This window comes from Botryllus schlosseri, chromosome 5 (genome assembly GCF_051294905.1).
Source record: "Botryllus schlosseri isolate E-star chromosome 5, Bs_hap1, whole genome shotgun sequence".
In the NCBI taxonomy this organism is placed as follows: Eukaryota; Metazoa; Chordata; class Ascidiacea; order Stolidobranchia; family Styelidae; genus Botryllus; species Botryllus schlosseri.
The window spans coordinates 17,177,513-17,190,113 of record NC_137240.1 but is presented as its reverse complement, the minus strand read 5'-3'; the positions used below and the strand labels follow the sequence as shown (position 1 = coordinate 17,190,113).

The window sequence follows — 12,601 nt, the reverse complement described above, 5'->3', positions numbered from 1 at the left end:
AGTAGCTTTTCCCTACATACAGAAAATACTCGAATGTTTGTGATATAGGATCGTTTCTACCTCAAGACTGTTTCAGTATTAAACAAAAAATAGACCCATGAATACTAACTTTTTACCTATGCAATAGCGATTACCAGGTAAGTAACTGAATGTGTTTGTAGACTATATCTCCACTTCTACCGTTCAGAGATGTTGAGTAGAGAAGTATATGTACTTCTTTAAAGTACTCAAGTAGGTTTTTGTCTACACGCATCAACTACTCAAGTGTTTATGGTGCAGGAATGATTCATTAAGTATAGCGCAAGCAGGCCAAATCTATACTTGAGTACTCCAAAATGTACAAGTACTTCGCTATGTACTCCCTCCACGTAAAAAGTGACTTGGTTTTAGACTACTTTATCGTTACTTGACAGTTTCAGTTTTAGATAAAATTTGGTAAGACTTTAAATTTCAAAGTAGTTTGAGCTTACGTTTGTATCACCTTGACAAGTAACATTATCAGACATTAAAATGATATCATCACCTGATACAGAAGTTAACACACGTCAATATGCTTCGGAATTCACGAGAAATTGCTTACTAAGAGAAGTATATTCTTGTATACACAATAGTGGAGAGAATCTTTAAAATGTAGTAAGCAGGCCGATGGGTATTCGTTGAGTTGTATAAGCATAAAAACATTCCCGTGCGCTCCTAAACCTAAACTTTTCCTAACCCTACCACCTAATACAGAGACGCGCGGGAATGTTTTTATGCTTATACAACTCAGGGATATATAGAACTCCGGGATGGCTGACTTCATTTTGGCCGTTACCTAAGTAGGTCCAGAAAGTTACCTTCAATCTGCCTCGAAATATCCACTTTTCTGCAAGCTAGCGATACAGCTGTTTCTAGAATAATGATCCTCACCCTTTTGCAGTATAGTTAGTGAGTAAGCTAGACATTCTTCCCATATCACAACCTTACTGCTGTATAGCCAACCTAGTAAAGTATGACACTGCTGTATAGCCAACCAAGTAAACTATGACAACTCTGAATTTCAGTAAATCATGAATGTGTTTAATTTCTACACATTATATAATCTGCATCAGGCCATAAATAACAGAGTGAATAACGAATAATATCAGCGTCTTCTACCTATTTACAAGCCATTGTCTGAAACCTTGCAGCTGGGAAGGGGGGGGGGGCGGTAATAGGATTGATTAAATCAACCATTTCAATTAGCGTTAATCGACAATTACCATGAAGTATAGGGTTGCATTTAAAACAAACATGTTTAAAACCAGGCCCTTGTATAAAACATACTTTTTTTAAGCGATGACGTCAAGAATATTCAACAGTGACGTCATATTGGATTGACATTGACAATTGAAAATATAGTGTGAATATAGCTCCTTTGACGAAATATATGTGCTATTGCTGTTGAACCAACTATTTCGAGGGTTCCAGCCATTCCATATTGATATTAGTCGGCTATATCGGGTGGTAATCGTCCGTAGGCTCATACAACACATGTTTTGGAAAGTATTTACACAATTATGGCATAATTTTACAACTTAAAAAGAATTTTTTTCAAAAGGCCCTTGTTTAAAACACTGTTTAAAGCATGTTTTAAACATTGTGTTTCTAACACAGTTTATTTTAAATGCACCCCTACCATGGAGCATTTCCAATAACGAAAAGATAGCACGGCCTGTAAGGACTCGAAATTGTGATAGCAGCATTGTCATGTTCTATGTCACTCAATGAAAGTTGATCAAGAAATCAACACACAATTGATACTTCTCTTCAGGTTCAAATGCAGCCTGGGGGGGGGGGGGGTGGTAGAAGTTTGGTACATATCATTATCAATTTGAGAAGCATTCGGTAGACCCAGTTGTTGAATTCAGCTGATATTTTGTTCACCGAGCAATAGATTCATGACCGCAGTGAAGAAATTACAACCATGGCTTAACGGTACATCACGAATGGGCGTCCTGAAGCATTTCAAGCCATTTATCAATTAAGAAATATTCAGTATCATTGTCTTGCAGATATTCCGATAGAGCGATAGATGATTCCATGTCAAAAAAAACATCTCGGTGAGGAGGCACGAGATCCAAATATTCAGATTGTGGCCACCTTTGCCAAGATTTCAATGGGATGTGCCCAGTATAATATATCAGGATATCCACTGTTGACGTGATGCAAATGCTGGAACATCGCGTTTGTTTTTTCCGGAATCTGCAACAAAAATGAACAAATGATGTATTCAGAGACACAAATTAACCTTAAGAATATATATATAGATGTATGCAGAGTTGTTCTATAGTGAAGAACTTCTACTTCATTGTAGTGCTCAAGTAGGTGTTGCCTATTTTCGAAGATAAATCTTGTAAATTTGAAGCAGCCATCTCCAAACTCAAGTACCTTGCAGGCATTTCACTTTCTACAGCTACTTGAGGAAGTTTAAATACCAGTACGCCGGGAAATTCAACTATTACTTGAGTAGCAACGCAGACTACTTTAACCACATCAGGATTAACGTAAATCGCTCATTTAATAACGTATTACTAGAATCAGCCTAACTTACCTTTGGCCTACCGAGGAGAGCTCCAATGCATTATTGCGACGATTTGACGAAACCTTGCAAATTGAAAGCAATCCACAGAGTTTTCTCTTCCTTCGTCGTACAGGCCTATAGCCTATAGGCTATAAGTGTTTATATGGTAAAGACAGGCCGTATCTCAGAGTCGTATCGTGTCCTGACGATTGTGTTGGCTTATCCATTCAAGGGAGTGGGCATCTTCATGGCTTCAGTAAGAGCAAATGGTCAAAAAATGTTGTGGCCATATACTGTACTGGAAGTCCGCCATTGGCAGTTCACAACAGTGCATTTCTGTTGAAGTATAATTCCAGTACTGTAGCATTAAGGTGCCATTCATTAACAAACATATAACTGTCTTGATTTACTAGACATGTAACTGATGAATAGTATCTGTAACAAGAGATTGGATTCAAAAGTTGTTATGGACACTTACAACTGCAACGACCTTGACGTGTTTTGTTTGTATTAGATTCAAATGTTTGGTTATCCTTAATTGAAATGCCTCTTGAATCTTGCGCATCGGTAGTGTACTCAGTGGCTCCAATTCTTACTAAGAATAATCAAGCAATGATATGGAATACCAGTAAGCCTGCAATAGGCTACCAGCACTACCTGCATATTCACATATTAATCTATAGCACAAGATCTTAACTGACGAAGATCCCTCCTAACGGTCGCCTTAATAGCTCACACGCACGACACAGTGTAAAGGTACACTTGTACTTGTACAATGTACAGCCTTGGATGGTATGGTGACATACATTCGCATAACATACCGATAAATGAAAAACATACCGCAAGGCGTAATCTAAATCATACTGCGGATATCAATGTTAACGTTAATTATTCTACATTTTGTTATTTTCTCACGATTATCAGCGCAGCAAAACATGTTACATAAGATACTACAGAAGCAGAGATATTCCGAAGCCGAGTAAATGACCGGTACACCAAAGATATTACGCTAAACGTACCGGGATTCCAACCCGGCGTACCGGCATACCGGTAAATTGCTGCTGAAGGAATAGGGCTAATACCGCAAAGTTTCAGACTACCTGAACATCTCATAACCTAGTTAACCTATAGCTTTATATAAGAACATAAACATGAATATTATATGCCCCTACGGCTCTCAAAAACTTGAAATTACACACAGATGAAGCGGCTGACTGGAACGTGCATCAAAACTGAATGCGTGAATCCGGACCTACTTAGGTAATGCCGCGATGACGCAATTGACGCAGTCAGCCATCCCGGAGTTCTATATATCCCTGATACAACTCAACGAATACGGAGCTCAATCTGCAAGAAAGTGGTGGATCCGATGATTTTCTGATTATTTTGAGTAAACTTATACAGCACCATCAGGTATTGGTGATGGAAAAAGCTAGGCGCTAATCTAGTATAGAGCCTCTCGAAGTGATATTTCCTAATACTTAATTTCCGTAGGTGAAATTGAAAAACCTCGATCTCAGCTACAGGGAGAACATTAACTTTACGCAACCCGGGACTATTATTTCGAGCGATCTAACATATTTGTCAGTTGTGAACTCGCGCTTGCAGTCAACAGATTTCATTGCTATGCAGCTCAAAAACATTAAGGTCTGTGCGATTATTGCTGGGTACAGTTGTTAATGATCACATTCTGTATGAGCGGCTGTGTAGAGATGGATGAGGGAAATTCTAGTTTAATCTTAGCACATTTAGCCTATATTATGACGTGAGTGACTAAACAACATTTTTTGCTGTTACAAGTTTGAATTTTTTATTGCTGATCATTGCTGATCGTAAATTTACAGTTTCCGATATTTTTTAGCTCCAATATCTTGACATTAGTTACAATCAGCTGGATGAAGAGTGTATGATCGCGCTGCCTGCCTTACTTTGTAAAGACAAAGCGGTTACTCTTATCATGAAAGGATGTGACCTTACACCCGAGGAAATTCGCGCTTTTGGAAGTTTTGCTGATATCGGGGTACTCACTCGTTTCTATAGTTTTGTGGATCATTTTTAAATAAATTGGTGGATTTATAGGTTGAAAGCCTTGATCTGAGTTACAATACCGATATGGAACCGGCGGGCTTGAAAGAAATTGGATGCTTCGTAAGAAAGCATTACACGAAAACAGTTCGACTTTCAGCTTGCGAATTGGATGAAGACTCACTAATCTCGTTAAATAATGGTCTCGGAATTTATGAGGTGATCATTTGAACTAGATCTGTTTTGTTTTCTAACTGAAATATTCAATCACAGTGTAATGCTTATGTGAGTTTTAGTCATATTCAAGCATGACATTTCATTGATCGATAGAATTTTCATCATCAATAAAGTGTTTCTTATCACGAGCTTCATTATCTTCTTCGGTGTTGAATAAGTTTTTGCTATTAGGAGTAGAAATCGCAAAAAAAAACTTACTCAACCGTCGGTAAATGATATTATGACTATAATCTATTACAGCCTTCGAGCCGTTTGTAGTCTCGTAAACTATCTGAACATCACACCATGTTTTAGCTGCATTCGCTGGATTTAAGTAGAAATCCTGGCATTTCATCCTGCTACAAAACAGTAACTAAAGTCCCGTGCAATTCCCGTGTGGAAGAATTTAATCTGAGTAATTGCAAGATGCTTTCCATGCAAATCAGGAATCTGAGCGAAGAGATGGGAAAACGATGCGGTACGGTAAGAACTTTCTGCTCAATCATAGATCCTGATGTAGCGATGTAGTTCGTTTCTGAATTTTTAAATTTATATAAATCTCGTAATATTCAATTAACAGCTAAAGGCAATCGACCTCAGTGATAGCGATAGAACGAGAATCGATGAGAAATACGTGAATTCCATTCAGAGCTTCGTGAGATATAATCCTGAATGCCGCAAAGTCAAACTAGTCTTACCGCGCTTGAGTGGAGAAGATATGAAGACCTTGAGAAACAACTGTTCTCACCCAGTAAGGGGATATTTTCCGAATAAATATGTATCTAGATGAGAATTAGGAGATTTCTCCTTTACTTGATAATGCTTTGCGTGAGCGCCACGGCCTGATAAGATTATAGGTAGGTAGGCCTACATATTAGCTGAAGTTAAGACATGTCAATGTAACTTTAGTCGCGTTAGTTTTAAAGTTGTTCCATCATGAAATGTGTGACGGAATTTGGTATGGTGCATTGTTATAATTCCCTGTAACCGCGTACCAACTTTCAAGGTGGAAAATCAATGTTTAGCATGGTAATTATGCTATTAAAATTGACTATGTATAGGTATATGCTATGTTCACGCAATACAGATATGCGTAAAAGTCGGTATTCAACTGCGTTAGTTCTAAACTTGTTCCATCATTAGAAGTGTGATGAAATTTAGCATGGTACATTGCCATAATGTCCTACAGCTACGAATCAAGTATCCAGTTGGGATTCAATGTTAAGCCGTTCCGTTATTAAAGTTGACTATATGTATAGGTACGTGCTATACGCTCCCGCAAAACAGATGTATGCAAAAAGTCGATGTAGAGTCGCGTTAGTTTTAGAATTGTTCCATTATGAAATGCACGAGGAAATTTGGTATGCTGCATAATCACAATGCCCTATAACTATGTATCAAGTTTCAAGGTGAGGAGTCACATATTAGCATGGTAATTCCGTTATTAAAGCTGACTATGTATATAGGTACACGCTACCGAAAACAGATTTAAGAAAAAGTTGCTATAGAACTGCGTTAGTTTTAAAGTTGTTCTATCATGAAATGTGTGATGAAATTTGGTATGCTGCATAATCACAATGTCCTAGAGCTCATTTAGATACCTAAGCTACTTTAAAATTAGTACTTGATTATTTGCCGCAATTATGCTACCAGATATTTATAGCCAGAGGGATTCGATGGTGATATACTTGTATAATGCACATTTCGGAGAGATTAAGTAAAGCAATGATCTCAGATAAATCCATTAAATTAAGCTAGAAGTAGCTATTTACGAAGAAAGTTAGCATTCTAAGTCTATACTTATGTTTAATACTGAAAATGCCATGAAGTTGAAGCGATCTGAAATCATAAACACTTTAGTAGTAGGTACATATACGCGATAAGCTACTTTAGTATTCTGTGCTACCAAAGCAAAACCTATACTTGAGTATAATTTCATCTTTTTCATCAGTGAGCGAAGGTAATATCGGTGTTAACTCCATGGTTCGATTCAAGATAACAGTGACTCGGAGCTCATTTAGATATCTAAGCAACTTTAAAATTAGTACTCGAGTATTTGCCGCAATTATACTACCAGATAGTTATAACCACAAGGATTCGATGGTGACGTACTTGTATAATGCACATTTTGGAGAGATTAAGTAAAGCAATGATCTCAGATAAATCCGTTAAATTAAGGCAGAAGTAGCTATTTACGAAGAAAGTTAGCATTCTAGATCTATACTTCTTTTCGATGTCATAGAGATACAACAAACTGTGCTACTTGTGCTTCTTCAGAGTACTCAATTAGGTTTTTAGCTATATGCAACAAATACTTTCGACTGTTCAAAAAATAAATCGAAAATTAGCGAAGTCCTACCATGCAATATTTGAGTTTTACAAATTAACGTTCGGAGTGAACCAGAAGGTTGGATATTATGGAAAAACCTTCGTTCCAAGCACTACGGCTTTGACTCGAGCGGATAAGTATTTCGTATTTTAGGGAAGTACTTGTGTAATCTACATTTTAAAGTATCATTCTACAAAAACGTCGTATACTACAGAATCCATACTGTAAAACTTTAGCACATTGGAAAAGTATTTAAGTCTAAAAATATTATTCCTCATAAAACGTTATTGTATTCATTTCACAAAAACGTCGTGTAAAGGTAAAGTACTTGTACATTTCGGAGTACTCAAGTATAAGTTTTGGTTAGCTAAATTTTGATGTCATACAAATACCACAAACTGTGCTTCTTGTATTTCTTCAGAGTACTCCATTAGGTTTTTGCTACATGCAACAAATACTTTCAAGTGTTTATGATATTGGACTGCTTCAACTCCATGATAATTATAGTATTAAGCAGAAATAGACCTAAAATACGAACGTTTTACTTACTCGGAAATGACTACTTTTACGTTAATTTATAAAACTCAAGTAAAGCTCGCGGAATCTATAGTGTAAACGTCTCTAATGCGCTGAAAAAGGCAGAAAAAGTAGTCAATACGCTATGCTTGCATCTAAAAATATTAATTATCGTAAAGCGTAGTGGCTGTGGGATTCGAACCTACGTGAACACTTGTTTATTGGAACTTAAGTTCAATGCCAAAAAGCACTACTTTACAAAATTTTCGGAGTAGCGACTTTTTTAGGTAAATTCTGTTACGCGCTTATAGTTACTAACTCCGAAAGCAAGCAAAGTTTTGGTATTTGATTAATATGGAAATTCGCGCACTTTGTGGTTAGGTTATGTTGATAACATGAGTTACTCATTTCGACTCATAGGTGTGGATAATTTAAAATACAGAGTATTAAAGTCATTAATGCATCGGTCACGATTATAGTTTTACTTTTCAACTAACTTGTTGTCTGTCGTTATATTCATTACACACGCTTTCATGCGACTAATTTGTCCCTATCATTCTACCGTTGGGGATCGCGTAACTGCGACGAAGGTGTTCGTTTAATTATAGCGCCGACAATCGGACGCCTGCGGGTAGTCCGCCGGCATTTTAGTGCTGAGCTAATTATCCTTATATTCGACATAATTTTTCGCGCTTTTTTATTTTTATTTTTTCATTAAAATTGGAGCTACTGTATATTATTTATCGCCTATATTTAAATTCGGTGTGCTAATGCGTTGAGGTTGAAGCTGAACATCCTATTTCATGCGCCCAAGAAGACTAGCACCGCGTAGCCGAATTTAGCATACCGAAAAATATCTACTTTACAAAATTTTCATTTCTTTATGTCCATTAGAGTCGTGTTCATGCTAAATCTTTTTGTTTTTCGCGCTTTTTCACTTTTCATTAAAATTAGTATTCATTTTACAAAAACGTCGTGTAAAGGTAAAGTACTTGTACATTTCGGAGTACTCAAGTATAAGTTTTGTAAGCTTATTATATGCTCAGTATATTATATGTCAAGAATTGTAGAGCATTTATGTGGGTGCTACGGGGTGGTATTCATTGAGTGTCCGTGGTGGGCGATGAGTTTAATTCGCAAGAATAGTGTGTTCAAATCGGGCCTGTCGCCAACATAGTGATGTCGCATTAGCCCTAAATACACATAATGGAATATTAGGGAAAAGTATCATCAAATGTATAATGAATGTTATTTATTTCTCGGCAGCAAGTCATTATCAAAACATGGTGATAAAAACTATTGCAGAGCAATACCGATTTTGCGTAAATTCCGTTATGTGTCTGACTACGTTACTAGGGATTATGTAGTTAGTTACAAAATTAGGTGTGCTATCTTGCCGATCGGTATGGAACAACTTCAAAATAATCACAAAGCAATATCTCCTTTTGCGTGAATTCTGTTATGCGTCTTACTACGTTACTATGCGCACATGCTTACAGGCGTACAAACGTGCACTTTCAACTATATTCGCTCCTAACATTATAGCAGCACCCGACGCAGCTTACATTATTACGTTATAAGACGACGCCGACGTTTCAGTGTCGATTTAATTACCCTTATTCTGGTGACATGTAAAGGACTGAATCGTATGAAATGTGGTGACTACAAGAATCGAGCGAAAGCGTTGTTTCACGCCATCTGGTAGTGCTGGATGCGTTTGTGACGTTATCGCTTTTACTGATATACTATGCTATTTTTTCGAAATAAATGAACATAAATTAATTAGTGATGATGCCATTTCTCAATTTTTACAGAGCGTATCATATTTAGTTTTAAATACACATAAATTGATTGCGCGAAATATATGTAGTATTTTAATATGTCGCCATGAAAACCGCGCATAGTTCAACGTTTATGAGTGTTATCTGAGAGCTCATATTATCCGTGAAAATTTATAGTCCCAAATACACATAATAGGATATCTAGCGAATATATTTTTGCATAGACATCATAGTTTTCGGGGAAAGTCACAAAAAAGCTTAGTATGTCAATTTTACGCAATACTTAGTTCAAATCCATGAAAGGCCTCTTTCGATCTGATTGTGACGTTAACGCTATTACTGATATATTATGCTCTTTTTTCGAAATAAATGAACATTAATTAATTGTTGATCCGCGAAAATATAAAGTTCTAAATTCACATAAGAATGAGCGAGAATTCATATTCCTAAAAACAGCTCAGTACGCGTTTTCGAAGTAGTCGCATTAGTCCTAAATACACATATTAGAATATTAGTCCTAAATACGCATAATAAAATATCTAAGGAAAGTATCATCTAACGTATAATGAATGTTATTTATTTCTCGGAAGCATGGACCGGGCATAGTCCGACGTTAATTATATTATGAGAGTGTTTACATTCTAAATAGCCTGAGGGGCGGTAACAAAATTGCTTTATCCTACTACTGACATCACTTCGAATTATTTCGGAATACAGCCAGCCGTCACCGACCTGCAAGCGATCGCCAACCAGGCCGGTATAGTGACAGGCGTGTTGGTGATTTGCGCGATCGGCGGATGGGCAGATCTTCGGCAAATGACTTCGCTGGCGTGCGTCTTTCTCGGCTGCGGCTCAATGCTAATCACGATTGGAGTTGTGTCTAAAATATTTGGAATATTGGTTGCCGGAATGTTTTTATCTGAATGTGGTGGCGGGATTTTGATGCCAACAGGACAGCTATAGTATCTGTGAATTGGTTCCCTATACGTGAAAGGGGTAAAGCTACGGCACTCTCGATAGTTTCGAGCATACTAGCAGTCTTGCTATCGAACTTAGTCGCTACCAGAGCTATGGGAATTTCCTACAGCCATCAAGAATTGGGGGAATTGATGATCCACCATGCAGCTGCAGAAAATATTATTCTCCGATTTAAAATCGTGTTCGCTACAATATTTGTTTCTATATCAATATCGTCCATAGTTTGTTTGATTTTAACGATAGCATTTATATCTGACAAGCCTCCTATTGGCGAAATTGGCAATAGGTCACTGAGACTACCCCGTTATACGTAGCATCACCATCCTACAGCTTAATCAAGGAGATTAAAGATGCTGGGATTCTTTTCAGGAATACAGCGTTCACGATATTCTTTATCTTGTACGCCTTCGCTATGAGTAATTAAACTTACGACGACACTCTTATATCGTCTCTCGTTTTGAAAGAATTCCCTCAATCGAACGATCAGTTCGTCGGGTCGATGTTTATATTTGGAGTCATAATCGCAGCACTTTCGGGACTGTTAGTTGCTCAAATTCTTGATAAATTTTCCAAACCAAGATTGACAATCGTTTGCGTTGCGTCGTTGTTGATTCTTGCATTTGTTGCTTCCGCGATTAGCTACCAGTTCCACAGCATTACCGGTGTTTTTGCCTCCTATCTGGCGGTAGCCGCTGCTCGCCATCCATTGCTGGTTTGTTTGAAACATCGCGGATCGGGGATAACTTCCAACCAATCCAGTTCAGTCCGCTTCAAAGCATATGGTATCCTTACCACAGGGGCAGTGTCGTTCATCTCAATTAGCACAATCTTCGTCCGCTTTCTGATAGACCATTTCAGTTCCGGCGTTGGTGCTTTATTCCCAGTGCCCTTTTTGGTGTGTTTAGTTTTATCCCTTCAGACCCTTTGGTCCTATCTGCGGGATGTTAAACAAATCTAAATGAGTTGCCTGCGCTTTGTTTCCGTTCAGTATTGTTTGAGCACGCTATCATCATTATGCACGGTATCATACGTGATTTTCAATCATTGTTCGTAATTGACCGTGTCCTCACTGCCAGCTTGCATTGTTGATACGACGATATATTCTAACAGCTCTAGTTTCACATTGCAATCAACAGTTGTTGAAATATTGTGAATCAAGACCGGGCAAGATCGAGTATGGTTGATTCGAATTCGGTTTGAATGTTAATCAGGTTTCGAGTTGAATCAAGTATTCGATTACCCTCTGCTATGACGTAATAACAGTAATGATGAAGTAATAATTTCGAATATGTATATTTTTGCTACTAAAGAAAAATGATACCAGTTATTACACGTCATGAAAAATAATTTCGATGATGCACAACCGTTTGCGTTGGTTTGTTGTTAATTCTTGCTTTTATTGCTTCCGCGATTAGTTTCCAGTTCCATAGCATCACCGGTGTTTTTGTTTCTAGTTTTATCGTTTCTAGTTTTTTTGGGCGTATCTGCGGGAAGTTAAAGAAATCTAAATGTGTTGCGAGCTCTTCGTTACCGTTGAGTATTGTTTGAAAACGCTATCATCATTATGAATGGCCCAACCTCCTCGTAATGCTTTATTTCCACCATTAAGCCCTCGAAACCTTGGTTAGCCGTATCTTAGCGTCAAATATTCATGGAACGACATTTCTGTCAGCCAGTTATACACAGTGGCCATGGTCACGTTGAGCTACGAAATTATTTTGCATGACGAGTAGCCGCTGGCATAATTTTTCTTGTGGAGCAAGAACGACACATATTTGAATTTTTAGGTCACTATTACTGTTATTGCGTCTTATTAGAGCAGTGGTCGGGAACTTACGGCTGGCGAGCCATATATGGCTCTTTTGGCATAAAGTATGACTCTTTGCGAAATTTTAATTTTTGTGCCTAATTTATCAATAGTGCAGCAACTTGTTATTAAATCTTCAGCACGACCAATATAATTATACTTGTGACAGCGTAAACGTGTCTTTGAGATGGTAATACAGTGACGATTCGGGGTTAGGGGCTCGGAACCCCTTCTTAAAATCCTCAAAGTTAAGTTGCTGTCTCTCTGGCGACCACTATCACCAATATCACCCTAATATTGATGTACCCGCCACGAAATCTCGGATTTGATTGATTGATCAATGAGAATAGCGGACAAGGCGACGCCGTTATGACAATGCAGTTTTCAAATACACATTGTCTTCCTGA

At 37.7% G+C, this 12,601-nt stretch overlaps 2 long non-coding RNA genes and 1 pseudogene across 2 annotated transcripts; 2 read left to right on the top strand and 1 right to left on the bottom strand.

Annotated features, from left to right (window-relative positions):
• Window positions 1-1,430: 1,430 nt before the first annotated feature.
• On the bottom strand, window positions 1,431-2,713 carry LOC145439266 (uncharacterized). Its single transcript, XR_013915129.1, has 2 exons — window positions 2,573-2,713; window positions 1,431-2,223 (listed from the first exon to the last, which is right to left on the bottom strand). It is a non-coding gene; the product is annotated as an uncharacterized LOC145439266 (long non-coding RNA).
• A 2,338-nt stretch (window positions 2,714-5,051) lies between these two features.
• LOC145438661 (uncharacterized) lies at window positions 5,052-5,844 on the top strand. The gene is made up of 2 exons (XR_013914989.1): window positions 5,052-5,266; window positions 5,364-5,844. It is a non-coding gene; the product is annotated as an uncharacterized LOC145438661 (long non-coding RNA).
• Window positions 5,845-9,687: 3,843 nt separating this feature from the next.
• LOC145439823 (uncharacterized) lies at window positions 9,688-12,369 on the top strand (annotated as a pseudogene).
• Window positions 12,370-12,601: the final 232 nt, after the last annotated feature.